Genomic DNA, 14,514 nt, shown 5'->3' with positions numbered 1-14,514 from the left:
CCACCTCTCCTCCTTCCCTCTCAAATCTACCTTTTGGATTTTCAGTTGTTTCTTGTCCCTCCATTTAATAGGAATCCAATAGGTTTTGCCCAGGGACTGAGCAGTTTGTCAATGCAATGGAAACTGGATGCTTTTTACTTGAAATCATTCAAAAATCAATAAGGCCTAGAGGTTATAAGGTTGTTTATTTTAGGGCTTCAGAGGAATAGTGCAAATTGGGCAAAATAAAAATCTCATCCCAACAGTAAATGCAGAAATAACACTAGCAGTTTTATTCTTCTTTCTTTTTAGTGTATTCCAAGGAGGAAACTGATGATGGTGGTGATGATGATGACTGATGATAATAACAATAAATAATGGTAATAATGTGAAGTAGAAGATTGGGAGAAAACATTTTTGAAATGTGGAACATAAACTTTTTGAAATGAAAATCTGTGGAAAAATTTAAAGTATCACATAGCTGGCACCCACGGTTTCCTACTATTTAACATTCTGTAACATATGAATTAATCAAATGACACAGCACCATTTGGATTAATGGAATGAAGATGAATAAAAGCCAGGTGAATTAAACTTTCCGAGTAATACTCAAGGGCAAAAAATGTAGAGAAACTGCAAGAATCACAATTAATTGGTTCAAAATTAAAGGCCTCTAATGCTTTAACACTAAAGGTAACTCTAAATCGTGCCTTATGTAGATCTTCCGTAATTTGCTGAACACGCAGTTCTCACAAGCTATTTACCTATTTTGGGGAACTAATTCGGGAGAAACATGCAGTGCTACCTTAATGAAAGAGAGGTTTGCTGTAGCACAGACAGGTTTGCTCTCAATTAATTTTTAATGATTTATTTTAGAGCAATGATTGCAACCTCCTACTCAGTTTTATAAATATTATATTCCTTGTTCCAGTTGTCTGAGTCCATGTATTAGGTTTGATTTTCATTTTTAAACACTTCTGTCTGGGAATAACCTTTTTCCATTTGTATTCCGTGAACTCAATAAAAGGACATCTGGGACATACACAGGCACAAGAAAAAAGGTTATTTTTGAAACCCAAAGACTTAAGACAATATAATTTCACTGCTAGTACAGCGGACCAGATAAGTGATGTCATCGTTGTAGGGGTGATTTTAAGTGGAAGGATGTCAAAAGATTTTTCTTCTTTTGTTTTCCTTTGCACATGAGAGGGCCCAGAAACAAGTGTCAAACAGGGTATTTGGGGATGGTCTGATGTTCACCATGAAAATTTTGATAAGAATCAGGGTGGGCCTGCTGGAGTAAGCAGAAGAGCTGTATCTTGTAAAGGCAGAAGCCGATCTCCAGAGAGATAGGTCTGAAATTTCACGCTGTGAAGCAGTTTTGGGTTCTCCTTGGCTTTCATCTCTACTTCCCAACATAATCCTGGCTCTTGACAGGCAGATCAAGGAATAATAAAAAGGAAATTTATAATCTCTACTTTCCCATGTTTCTGTAGATCTGGACCACTCAATAAATACTTTTGTGCCTTGTGGTAATTTATCTGAGACTTCTATTTCCAGGCACAGAACTGGAATCTATTCATTCGTTCATTCATTCATTCACCTAACAAATACTCTTGAACCCTATTACTATATGCTGGCTTCTATTTTAGGCATAGGGGCACAATGACAAACAAGATGGGAAAAGTCACTGCTTTCATTCTTGTTTAACAGAAAATAAACAAGTAAACAAAATTATCAAGGTCATTTCAAATGCCAAAAAAGTCCTCTTGGAAAATAAAAAAAAAAATGTAATGTGATTGGAGATTAAAAAATGACCAACTTAGGGAATCAGGGAAGAATTTTCTGTTGAAATGAAATTTAAACTGAAGCTTGCACAAGGAGAAAGAATCAGCCAAGTAAAGATCTGGAGGGAACAATGTTCCATGAAGAGGGACAGTGGATGCAAAATTCCTGACATAAAAACGAAGCAGGGCTTCCCTGGTGGCGCCGTGGTAGAGAGTCTGCCTGCCGATGCAGGGGACACAGGTTCGTGCCCCGGTCCAGGAGGAGCCCACATGCCGCAGAGCGGCTGGGCCTGTGAGCCATGGCCGCTGAGCCTGTGCTCCGCAACGGGAGAGGCCACAACAGTGAGAGGCCCGCGTACCGCAAATAAATAAATAAATAAATAAATAAATAAATAAAACGAAGCAGTCGGATGGTAGTGAGTGAAAGGAAAGAGGGAAGGGGTAGGCTCAGAGTGGGTAGCAGCCAGATCTTGTAGGCCTGGTGGTCCACCAGGAGGAGTTTCAATTTTATTATAACTGAAATGCAAATCCTGTCATCAGATGTAATGCTGAAAAGATCACTTTGGGCAGCGAAGTGACAGGATTTTATGGATCGTTTCTACAAAACCTGGCCTGGGAGATGTCTATCAATAGGTGTATCAATATATTTAATGAAGTGTTTGCATGTGAGGTTCCTCTAAAATTTTTTTTAAAAAAAGTCTATTAGTTATTTCTCACGGCTAATAGTGACCAATCTAGCCACACTGTTATTTTCCTACATGGGAACATTTAAAACAGACGAGTATTAAGTACACTCACCAATGTGGTTCAACATCCCAATTTACTCTGTTAAAGAAACACTGATAAAGAGTTTTGGAAGGCAACTCTAAAACTTTTTCCATCCTTTTCAAAACCCTTCTGCAACTACACAACTAAAACATCCCTTAGGAAGCTGGGTATCAGAATAGAAGGGGATTACTGTTCTATCCCCCAAATGAGGAGAATATAGAATCACTTTCTAGAGTTTGTTTTTATACTTCTCCACCTGATCCGTCTTTCACGGAACAACAGGGAACAATTTCTTCAGTTAATGAGGGGATCCTGTTGAGAGCAGTCCTAGCAATAATGAAAAATCGCATCTCTGGCAGAACACAGTGCAAAATAATTGTTTTTAGTGTCACTATCAACAGCCTGGTTCATAAGTTAGGGATTTCAGTTAACTTTCCTACTACTTGAAAGGCAGGTCAATTGAAAAAGCACCTCAGCTATTGGCCAAGGCAGTGAAACTGAGTTTTTCAATCTCATGGACTTCAGTTTGAATCCTAGCCCTGTCAGTTCCTTAACTATGAGAGCTTGGTCAAACTAAACACTTCATTTCTCTAAGCATCAGTTTTCTAATCTGTGTAAGGGATTATAAATAGGCACTTCCATATAGTTGTGGAAAGGATAAATGAGATTTATAAAGTGCTGGAACATTGAAAGCAGTAAGTGACAACCATATCAATATCATTATGATGCACATTATAAGTACACGAAGACGATGGCTCTTAAGAGCAGGAGAGTTGACACAGCCTATTATTCAATAAAATCAGTAGGAAATTTGTTTGAATTTCAGGATTCCTAGTTATGACAGAGACAAGGAGCCCAGTTTTTCTGAAAAGCCACAAAAAATGGCTTTCTTTTAAGTACTGTCTACTCTTTCACCCTCTCCTTTTAAAGAGGTTTATTCCTGGCCTTTGTGGCTTCTGGCAAAGATACAAGGGCATGTTTCAGAAGCAAATTTCCAAGGCCAGAGAGCAACTTGATACTAAAATGACTTCTCAGCCAGAGGTGGTGCCACTTCTAAATGGGGTGTTTGGAAATAGGGCAGAAGAGGTGCTTTTGCTTCTCATAATGATTAGGGGGTTGTTTGAGGCATCTGGTGAGTGAGGGCCAAGGGTACTAAATGTCCTGCAATGGGAGGAACACTCTTGCCATGGAAGAATCGTCTGGAACAAAATGTACCTCCATTGATACCAACTTTCCAAAATCACCTCCCATGGACTGACAGAAGGAGCACAGAACAATAGTGGGTTGTTCTTAAATAGTTGGTGAAATGCCTCTTATGCTAAGCCATGCCATAATTGCTCAAAACATCTGTTTAAGAGATTATCCAGTTCAACTTTTATTCAGACGAGGAGAATCAGTCCCCAAAACGGGAAGTGATATTTTCAAGTTAAGGAAAGTGCTGAGACTCAAAGTTGGTTTCCATCCTCCTGTGAGTAAAGCTGACAGTGCAGGTTTTGCACTGTCCAGCTCTGGGAGGCCCCGTTCACGGCTGTGTCCACCGTGGATCTGGACTGTTAATGTAACAATGTTGCGGCTGACGGTAGTTAAATGACTTGAGGAAGGAATGACTTTCCTAATTTTCACCAAGTCATCCTTTAGACTAGAGATGGGGTTTGCCCATATTTTTCAGCTGATGTTCAACTGTTATAAAAGATGAGAGCCCATCCCAAGCATCTTAAAAAGGAAAGTGAGCCTTCCTTGGTTTTATACAGCAGCAAGTAATATCAAGTTATCCTTAAGTACATGGTTCTTAATTGTGCAATGTCTGAATATAGCCTGTTTGGTGGGTCTATATTTGGGAAATCTCAGGAACACCACCAGGAACTATATGCAAATCTTCATTTCCCTAATAAACACCAACTAGCTATTTCTAGTCTTTTAAATTTTCTTGTCATGCAATACGAATAATAGACAAGAGTAAAAATGATGATTTTATGACTAAATTTTTAAAAGATAATGCAAACTGTTTTTATGCCGTAAGTAGTGTTTTAATAGAAAAGTTATCAAGCAAATATGCCGATGTGAGACACGTTAGAACTTCCAAGCATCACTAGCCAGGTTTAAATTCCTCAAAACCAAGTCTATGCCCTTACTAACTCACAAACCCCCAGGATGTTAGAGCTAAAATAGATCATTTTTAGAATTCCCTCTTCTAACCCCTCTGTACCTGCAGACAGAGGAGCCAGAGCACAGAGCAATGAAGGGACTTGCCTCACATCACAAAGCTGGTGAAACAGCAAAGCGAGGGGCAGATCCCAGCTCTTAGGCTACAGCCCCGTCATTTTTATACGTATTGTCTAATGAATAGATTTGAATGAGGAGAGACAAGGAAATAATAGAAAAGGGCTTGATATGTTCATGGCTTAATTTGCAATTCAGTTATTGAATGAGGTAATGCTAATTATTTAGACTAGAAAATAACCTCTCCATTTGAAATGTTATCATTGATACCCATGAGAAAGTTAAAACAGAGATTTTCGCCCTTAAATAAAACAACTTCTAAATAGTGTCTTCTGTTGCAAGTGTGGGGTAAGCAAAGAGGTGTACCATACTTGGGCATCTCTACTCTAATGTAATTGGAGAGCCGTGCTAGAATGATGTAGTTGTTAATGTATGATAATCACTTTGTATTTGGCACAGAACCTACCATAAATGTAAATATTTAAAAGAGAAACATTGTTTCCCTCAAAAATGATGCCAACAGGAAAAAAGGAATAAACATCAAAAATTGAAGGGACACTATACATAAGAAGAAAATCACATTTTAGAGCAATGAAAGCTGATCACCACTTGCTTTCAGCCTCCAAGAGCCCACATGGAAAAAGGCTTATTTCAAAATGAGACAGATGTGGGTTCATATACTGGCTCTTATACTAACTTGTGGATGCTGGTGGGCTCTTTCAATTTTATGCCTCGGTTCCTTCCTTACCAAGATAGAGCTATTATTAGCGGGATATCCAAAGTTCTGTTTGTAAGATTATTTTTTGTACCTTTTGAGTTTTATTAAGTTGAACTCAGGTCAATTTTGCTTCAGTTTTGCCACGTCTAACATAGTAGATCGGAGTTAGAAGCAATTAATGCCAGGGCCTTAAGTCATCATATTAGGTGGAAAGTGAATAAAATTAAAATTCCATCTGCAATTCCTTTAAACTAAAATATATATATGATACAGTAATTTTTACACTCTCTAGAGTTTGAGAACCATTGAGCCAGATTTAAGAGAGACATAAAAGGAAAATCTTTATGTAGCTGTCTTGGAATTAACTCTGTCTTTAGATTAGCTATCAAGTTTGTAGCCAAAAGGAAGATGGGTGGAGGTTTTTTTTACGGTGTTCCTGCTTGCCTTCAAGGTTACTTATTATATTTCAATATGGAGCTGTGTCTATGGCCTTAATACATGTAGACAGATTTTATGATATTGTGAGGATTAAATAAAATAGATGATGAATTCATATCTCATATGGGGAGTAGTATATAAATTATGAATATGACATAACTCAATTCTAATTTATAAAAGCAGTAAGTGTGTTCTGTAAAAGTCCTTGTTTTTAAATCATCAAGCTTTTGGTTAGTTTTAGAATATTTATCTATCTGAAGTACAATAGGCCACTTCAGAAGATCTGTCCTCACTTTTATGACCCTAGCATTAGAAGAATCTCTCTTCTCCATGGATTTTCCTCTCTCCTTGACCTGGCTGCTTGGTCTTTCATTTTGCCAGTGACCTTACACCAAGCCAACATATGTGACTTTTCTCATTCCAATTACATTTCTTCTGATGCAAATGTTCTCATTAAAAACCTCAAGGGCTATTCAAAATAAACATGACCAGATTTTTTTTTTTCTTTTAGGTTGGTTCTTATCTAACCAGCCCATCAGGACCGCACTAATGATGTCAAAGGTCAGGTCTGTCAAAGACCCTCACAGTCATTTATTATAATTTACCACTCTTCTGAGGGTTTATTTATTGACAAGGGCTTAAGGAACTCCAAATAAATGAATACATAAATCCTAGGACATGACAACAAAAATTGAAAAGAACATTTGCTTATCACTGATGTCAGTTATCTAAACTGCCACGGTAATTTGTGCTCCAGCTTTCACAGGACAGGGGGCCATGCTTCACTAACTGATCCACAGCCCTGTTCCTAACATTGACAACCACACCCTTCTGAAAGTGAACAGCAGGGAATGGACATCTCAAATATAAAACCCTTATCTCGTGACCCACAGAAGGTGACGAATAAATGTCTGACATTTAATCCAACAGTTGAGTAAAATCAAACCCACAGATCAGCTGCCCAAGCGTTTTCAGTGCAGTATTTTCTATTCCCATCAACGCTCCTTCAGAAAAAGGGATAAATTATTAAATCCAAAGGCAGTGATAAATAAATCCATAGTATTAAAGACATCGGATAGAAAAAGTAAAGTGATGAAAAGTCCTGAAGTAAAGAGGCCAATTCCTAGCATACATCACCCTATCTGCTGGGTTTTTAGGCAAAAAGAAAACAAGCAAAAGCGCTGGCCTGCCCCTATGTGATCTTGAAGGAGTCCTAGCTTTGCTGCAGTTGTGAAAGGTGGTACCCTTCTTAATCCCCTTGGAGTTTACTTTGCATCCTGGAAGCTGAAGACTTTGCATTTGTCCTCTCACACCAATCTGTTTGGGGCTCCCTAGGTGTTCAGCAGGTTTCTGTGGGCTAAAGTTCCTAACCACATCCGTGCTTTCAAAATCAGGAAAATGTTTTACCAGAAAGGAAAAAATGAAAAAGTAAACCACACTCATTATACCGGAGACAGCAGAGCACTGTGTTGGGCAGCCAGTCCACGGACAGAATATTTATTTGCCAGCTGGGACACTACGCATATCAAGGACTATACAAACACAGCTATGACATCAACTTCTTCCAAACTATAGATAAAAGCACTCACTGTCTGACACTCACAATTATGCTTTCCTATCAAACTGCTGTGTTGACAAGAATTTCACTGGAAACTGACTAACGCCTTCTCAAACGCCTACCATAGCGGTGATAAACGCACCAGGCTAAAGTGAAGAGCAGCCTATTTGTAAAGTAAATTACTTCCTCACATTAAATGCACCTGGGATTCTGGGGGCCCTGGTATGCAGTGTGTCCAGACTACAATTCACACACAGAGTTCTGCCACTTCCTCTGTAAGTGAGAATTAATGGAAGAGCAGGGTGACCTGTACATTTTTTAATGAGTAGAAAGTGCTAAATTTGCAGACTGCATAACATTTTAATTTCCCAAAGTCAGGCAGTTCACTGATGCAGGCACAATTCTAGGCAGTTCTTGTTTGTAAATTGCAATTTCTAATTTGTCTACTGTGGCATAAACCCTCTTCAGCAAGAAGGAGTAATTCTAAATTCAGATTTGAACTCTTACATATCTCTATGTGAGACTCCAATCTTCAAATGGGATTAAAAACCAAAGTCTGTAGGAATAGCTGTGGTAACGTAATAATCTACTTGAGTGTATTCATAAGTATATACAATGTACCATTTCTGGACCAAACCACATATATAGTCCTTAGGTTGCTATTTTCAAAAGTAAGAGGTAAGCATGGATTAAACCATTATATGCCAACCATAACAGAGCAGATCTTACTACAGATTCATTATAAAGATTATAAAAGTTAAAAGTTATCAGGTCTTGGTAATACAGTCGTATTTCAACATAAATGGTAAATACGCTTATTGGCTTAGCAGTTTGGGGGATTGTCTTAAGTGCTTTTTTTAATTCTCTTGTACCTCTTTCTGTGTCTAGTGTGTCCGCTCTCTTTCTCCCCTAAACCATTTTATGCAAATCCTATTTCAAAACCATATGGCAAGAACTGGAGCTACTTTCATATCATCTTAGAGATGATATAAAGAAACCTAAATGGGTACGCAGCACAAGAGACCTTCCATTACTGCCTTCTGAATAAGATACACTATTCTATAGTATTGTTAAGTAAAAAACGGTCTTATCTATTATTAATGTTAACTTTCTTGTATCCAAGATACCAGACATGTGTGCTTATTTTCAGTAGTGAAAAACACTCCAAGTCATTTACCCTTTCTTGTTCCATGCAATCCGTATCTCTTAGCATACCTAAGAACTCCAATATTAAATTTTGTTTTCTAATTAGCAATGTGCTTATAAACCAATAATGCCCAACTTCTTTCTGGTATATTAAGTGACGCTTAACAGTTTTTAATTATCCTTTAACAATGTATTCTAGTGAAATAACACCAATTCCTGGAAGTTCTTAATTTGAAAGTGGTGTCTCCAGTGTAAGTACTTTTCCAGACCACTGAGGATACACCCAGTGTAATATATACATGATACATGTTATACTTCAATAACTAATGTGTTTGGACAGCTTAAAAATTTAGTGGAGCTTCTGAAATTGCTTAAAGACCATGACCTTTTTTCACAAATGAAATTATATAGCACCACATAATGAATCCAATTTACTAAAGAGTTTAAGAATAAGTATGGTTGCAAGGACAGAGTGATATGTATATGATAAGCAACTAGGAAATAATGCAAAACTGTAATTCAGTTCCAAATCCCCATGTCTTCACAATCCTTTTGTATATGTACTTGGTTTACTGGCTATAAGTAACTCTTGCCACCAAGGATTTTATACAACTAGGATTTTATACAAGTATTTTATGCAATTACTTTTTATGTAACCTAATCTAAATCTAATCTAATTTGAATCAATGTGACCAAATTCCCAGGACAGATCAGTGATATTGCTACATCTCAAATAACGAAATGAGACTCCTGTTTCCAAGATCACGCAGTTGTTCTAGCCAATCCTCAACACTCCTTTTTAAAAAGTCATTTACAATTATAAGCATAATGAAATACTAAATACAAAGAATATTGAGAATTGAAAGCATATTGAAAAAGAAAAAAATTACCTGTAATCTCACTAGTGTAAATAAATAAATTTCATTCATCTTTTTCCCTAAGCTTACTTTTATATAGTTATGACTGAATGCATACATAAATCCATATTCTGCTTTTCCATGTTAAACCACCATAAATATTTTAGTGGCTATATGATATTCCACCTTATGGAAATAGCATTTATTACTTAATCATTGCTCTAGTATTGGACTTTTGTGTTTTTTACAATAAACTACAAAGAATATGAACATATTTGGCACATATACTTTAGGTATTCATGTTAATTACTTAAAACTTATTCACTGATACAGGATTCTTGGATCAAAGGAGAGGAATAATTTTAAAGCTCTTAACTCATATTGTCAAACTGCTTCCCCAAATAATCACAAAAATTTGTGTTCCCATTTGCAAAATACAAGAGATTCTACTTTAGTGCACATTTGCTAACATTTAGCATTATTATATCTTTAAAATATTGAATAATTTTGTAAATAAATAACCTCGAAGTCTTTTGGTTAAAAACTTCAGTTGGCATTGAGGAAACATCTGTATTTTTAAGATGTCTTACACAAAAAATTTGGTAAACAATTTAGAAAACTTTTAATTATCCAACAAAAAATTAAACATTCTAGGAGCTTCCCTGGTGGCGCAGTGGTTGAGGGTCCGCCTGCCGATGCAGGGGACGCGGGTTCGTGCCCCAGTCCGGGAAGATCCCACATGCCGCAGAGCCACTGGGCCCGTGAGCCATGGCCGCTGAGCCTGCGCATCCAGAGCCTGTGCTCCGCAGCGGGAGAGGCCACAGCAGTGAGAGGCCCGCGTACCGCAAAAAAAAAAAAAAAAGAATTAAACATTCTAAAAACTATAAAGTCTAAGGGAAAAAAAGTATCTAAATTAAAACTATGAGCAAAACCAATCTCTAATATGTGTTACTTAGGCAAAATGGGAAATGGAATTAAGAATGGCCCAATTAGGGCTTCCCTGGTGGCGCAGTGGTTGAGAGTCCGCCTGCCAATGCAGGGGACACGGGTTCGTGCCCCGGTCCGGGAAGATCCCACATGCCGCGAAGCAGCTGGGCCATGAGCCATGGCCACTGAGCCTGCGCGTCCGGAGCCTGTGCTCCGCAACGGGAGAGGCCGCAACAGTGAGAGGCCCGCGTACCGCAAAAAAAAAGAATGACCCAATTAGATAGTCAAAGCCATTAATTGGACATTTTAAAATAAAGATAGAACTACACTGTAAGTTCCATTTCTTAACTTTCAATATTTCTCTATAATTGTGATTTAAGTATGTCTCTCATAAACAATGTAAAACTGGATTTTTCCTGTAATTTTGAATTTCCTTTAACAGGTAAATTTAATTCATTTACATTATTATCCTTGATATATGATAATCCCTAATATATACCATCTTATTTGTTTTCATTTAACTATACTTTTTCTTTCCTTTTTGCTCCTTTTCTGCCCTTAAAAATCTTATTTTGAATTTATATATTCAACCTTTATGTGTGTAGTCAGTCTTAACATTTTAATTGGGACACTTGAATCAGTAAAGCTTAACACAAGTAATATTACTGTTCTTTTCCTGAACAACACACAAAAATTAGAACATTTTAACTTAGATTACACCTTCCCATATTCTGTGTTAATGCCATCTATAGTTTAGTTCCATTTTATTTTTAACTGCCCCTTAACTGGTCCCTCAATTTTTTAAAGAATCGATTTTCATATTTTTAGTAGTTTATTCATTAAGAGTTTGTGAGTAGTAAGCTCTAATCTTGATTATCTCAAAAACTTTAAATTTTGCTCTCTTGAATAATAAATGTGGGACTTTTTCATTCTATCTTCCATGTGTTTTAACCTACCTTTTATATAATCACTCATTCTATCTTTCCTCCTTGTATTCTGAAAAGTTTCATGAGATCTACATTCCAGTTTACCAATTTTCTCTTCAGCTTTATCTAAAGCTGCCTCTGATCTGATCTGCTGTTTAATTTTCCATTGAGTTCTAACTTTCAGTGGATCACATTCCATTTGATTTTTCCCCAAATCTGTCTGTCCTCTTTATAATATTCTTTTCTTTCATTTGTGCTTATATTCCTTTTAAAAATAGTCTGTCTTTTAATTTTTATTTATTTTATAGTCTCACTCAGATTGCTGTAGGAGTCCATGTTATTAAAGTACTGACTCACCTATTTATTATGTTGCCAACTCTCTCTTACAGCAGACTATTCCCTTGGGTGATACAAAACTTTATGTTGTAAATTCATTTTCAGGAGTGGGCTATCTTTATCATAGACCAATGCACTTGGGTTGTGAAAAGAACTCTAGAAAATGGCTTGCTGTTCACTTCCACTGGTACCCCAGTTTTACTAACTTTATAAACTGCACATACTTTGCTTTTTGTTCCCTGTACTGTATCTTAGACTCCATACCCAGAACTGGGTGTCGGAGTGTGGTTTTATCACAGGTTTAAGTGAAGACTTCATTTTTCTCTTCTCTACCGTGAATTTTCCTGTAGCTTCGCTGGGCTGATGGGTAAAAAATTTCTAGTTATTTTTCATGGTGAGAGCAGCCATTTATGAGACCCAGTTTTATTCAAGGTTCTGGCTTTCAACTCTCAGCCTCAGAACTGAAATCCTAAAGTCTAATCCCTAGGACTTACATCCATGTCTAATGCTCCTCTTGGTTATTCTGGTGTCCACTCACAGAGGTATACTTCTCTAGATTTGAGTTCCTACTTCATTTCTGCCACTTGAGGATTTCTCTTTCTTTTGAGCTTGATATGCCCTCTCTCTCTCTCTCTCTCTCTCTCTCTCTCTCTCTCTCTCTCTCACACACACACACACACACACACTCCAAATGTGTGTATGTCTTTTAAGTTTAAACATTTTATCCAATATTTCTACATATTTTGAGTCAAAGGTATTTATAATGAGAGAAATGGCTAAGGAAGAAATATGTCTGAATATTATTTTGAACAAATTAGTGAATAAACACTGAAGCAATATTTTCTATATATTTCACATTGTATTGCTCTTAAGTACCAATCTGACTTTTAAAATATACTACACTGTGTTATCTACGTAACTCTGAATTCTACTGACATCCATTATGAACTCCAAATTTCTCCTTCCTAGCAGTATATCTACATTTATATCCAAATCATTTGTAGACAATTTTGAGTAGATTCAGAGGTTGTACTGCCTCCCTAGTCCAATGGTAAGTAGGCTAGCTTTACTTTGAGATAAATAGCTCTTTATCAGTATTGCAATATTATCAGTGCATTGAAGACACTAATTTTCCTAAAGTACATAAACATTAAATGATAACTCCTAATTGTCAACTGCAAGTTTCTAGCTCTTTTCTACTCCCATTCTTTTTCTTAATGCAGACCATGTCCCTCTTACAAGTTTGATACTTACACTATCAGAAAGCCTTTTGTTTTCCAAAATAAGGACCAAGAACATTATCGTTTCTTTGCAAAACTTTGTCAGCAATACTATGCCAGAAACACCCAGCTTACTGGTAAACAGAAACTATAGCTTTCACTGTAAAATACTATAATTATTCAGTGCAACAGTATCTGAGGTTTTTATGACTGAGGAAATCAATAATAGCACAAACTACAGTTCTCCTTTGCACTAGAGTAGATACAGCAGGGCAGATGAAAGAGTTTATTGACCTAGTAGAAACTGTTACTACAGCAAATCAGAATTATGAAATGAAACAGCTTTTTAACTAATTAAGTCAAACACCCAAATGCTCCAGGCTAATAGGAGACTTGATAAATAAACAAATAACACCTCTTGTAGCCTCATTTCCTTTCCTTACTTACACACACACCTCACGCCATCATTATTGGTAAACATCCAATCATTAGAAAAAATTCTATTAATGCTGTAAGAAATCAGCTAGATGCTAAGGGGATGCTATGTCATGAAAGTGTTAACTTGAATATTTCATGCTTGTATTTGACAAATGTCATAATTTATAATGTGTCATTTGTGTAAGTAATAAAAGGCCCAATGTTCCATCTTGCAGCATTGTACTCCTTGTTAAATATGTTGCTTTAGGAATTTAAAATTATGCACAATAGAAACAGTAGGCATTAAATCACCCAAAGTTGAAAAGTATAATATTGAGAAAGGGAGTGACAGAGAGAAACTTCAAATATTGCTACTTTCAATCACATGAATCAATTTGCTCAGCACTACAAGAATACTAAATTATAAAAATGTTAAAAAATAACTTGTGTATGGTATGTTTTCATTTTAATCGTCAACTCAGACTAACACCAAGAGGAACAAACCCTGGATCTCTGGATAAATGGTTAGTAAAAGAGCTGTATTCTTTTCATTCTGTGTTTCTGGTACAAACTCAGATGCACAGCAGTCGTTCCCAAATCACAACCAGAAGCTATGCTTTACACCCAGCTGCAGTCTGTTCTCAAAGAATACCATGTACCGTGGACAGAAAAATAAGAGGCCCACTGGATTTTTATTCTGTGTCAGCAATGTAATTACCTATTTGTATTTTAAGTAAGGTTTCTTTTTAAAGGTCCCTGTGTGTATAGACTCTGGAAAGTAAACAGAATTTCATAAATGTGCTGAAAATATCTTATTCTTAAATGACAAATACAAATATATTCCACAAGCAATCTGTAATGTGTTATAAGAAATGTCAACATTTGGCTGCCATTAGGTAAGATCCAAAGACAGCACACTGTTTGATCCATTCGTCTGTTATAGGTGTGATTTCAGAACAATTCTTAGTACCTTAATTCATGGTCATAAAAGGGATGGTAAATTCTGTACATCTAAGGGCTCCTCAATAGAGGAGTGAGAGTCTGCAAATATGCAAATCAAACCATCTCATTAAGAAAATCTAAGGAAAAAGGCCATGAAAAATGTGGAATATTTAGCTTATAGCACCTATTATATTCTTGAGCCAATCGTCTACACCCATTTTTAAAAATTTATGTTTTATAAACATTAGTCCCTTTAGATAAATGTTATAATTTCT

At 36.6% G+C, this 14,514-nt stretch overlaps 1 protein-coding gene across 2 annotated transcripts in view; it reads right to left on the bottom strand.

Annotated features, from left to right (window-relative positions):
• Positions 1 to 14,514, bottom strand: part of UNC5C (unc-5 netrin receptor C) — a 396,852-nt gene that overhangs the window by 45,870 nt on the left and 336,468 nt on the right. The gene's annotated exons all lie outside the window — the stretch shown is intronic.

Source organism: Pseudorca crassidens, chromosome 4, assembly GCF_039906515.1.
Source record: "Pseudorca crassidens isolate mPseCra1 chromosome 4, mPseCra1.hap1, whole genome shotgun sequence".
Classification (NCBI taxonomy): Eukaryota; Metazoa; Chordata; class Mammalia; order Artiodactyla; family Delphinidae; genus Pseudorca; species Pseudorca crassidens.
The sequence above is the reverse complement of the archived record's forward strand: the minus strand, read 5'-3'. Positions and strand labels throughout refer to the sequence as shown.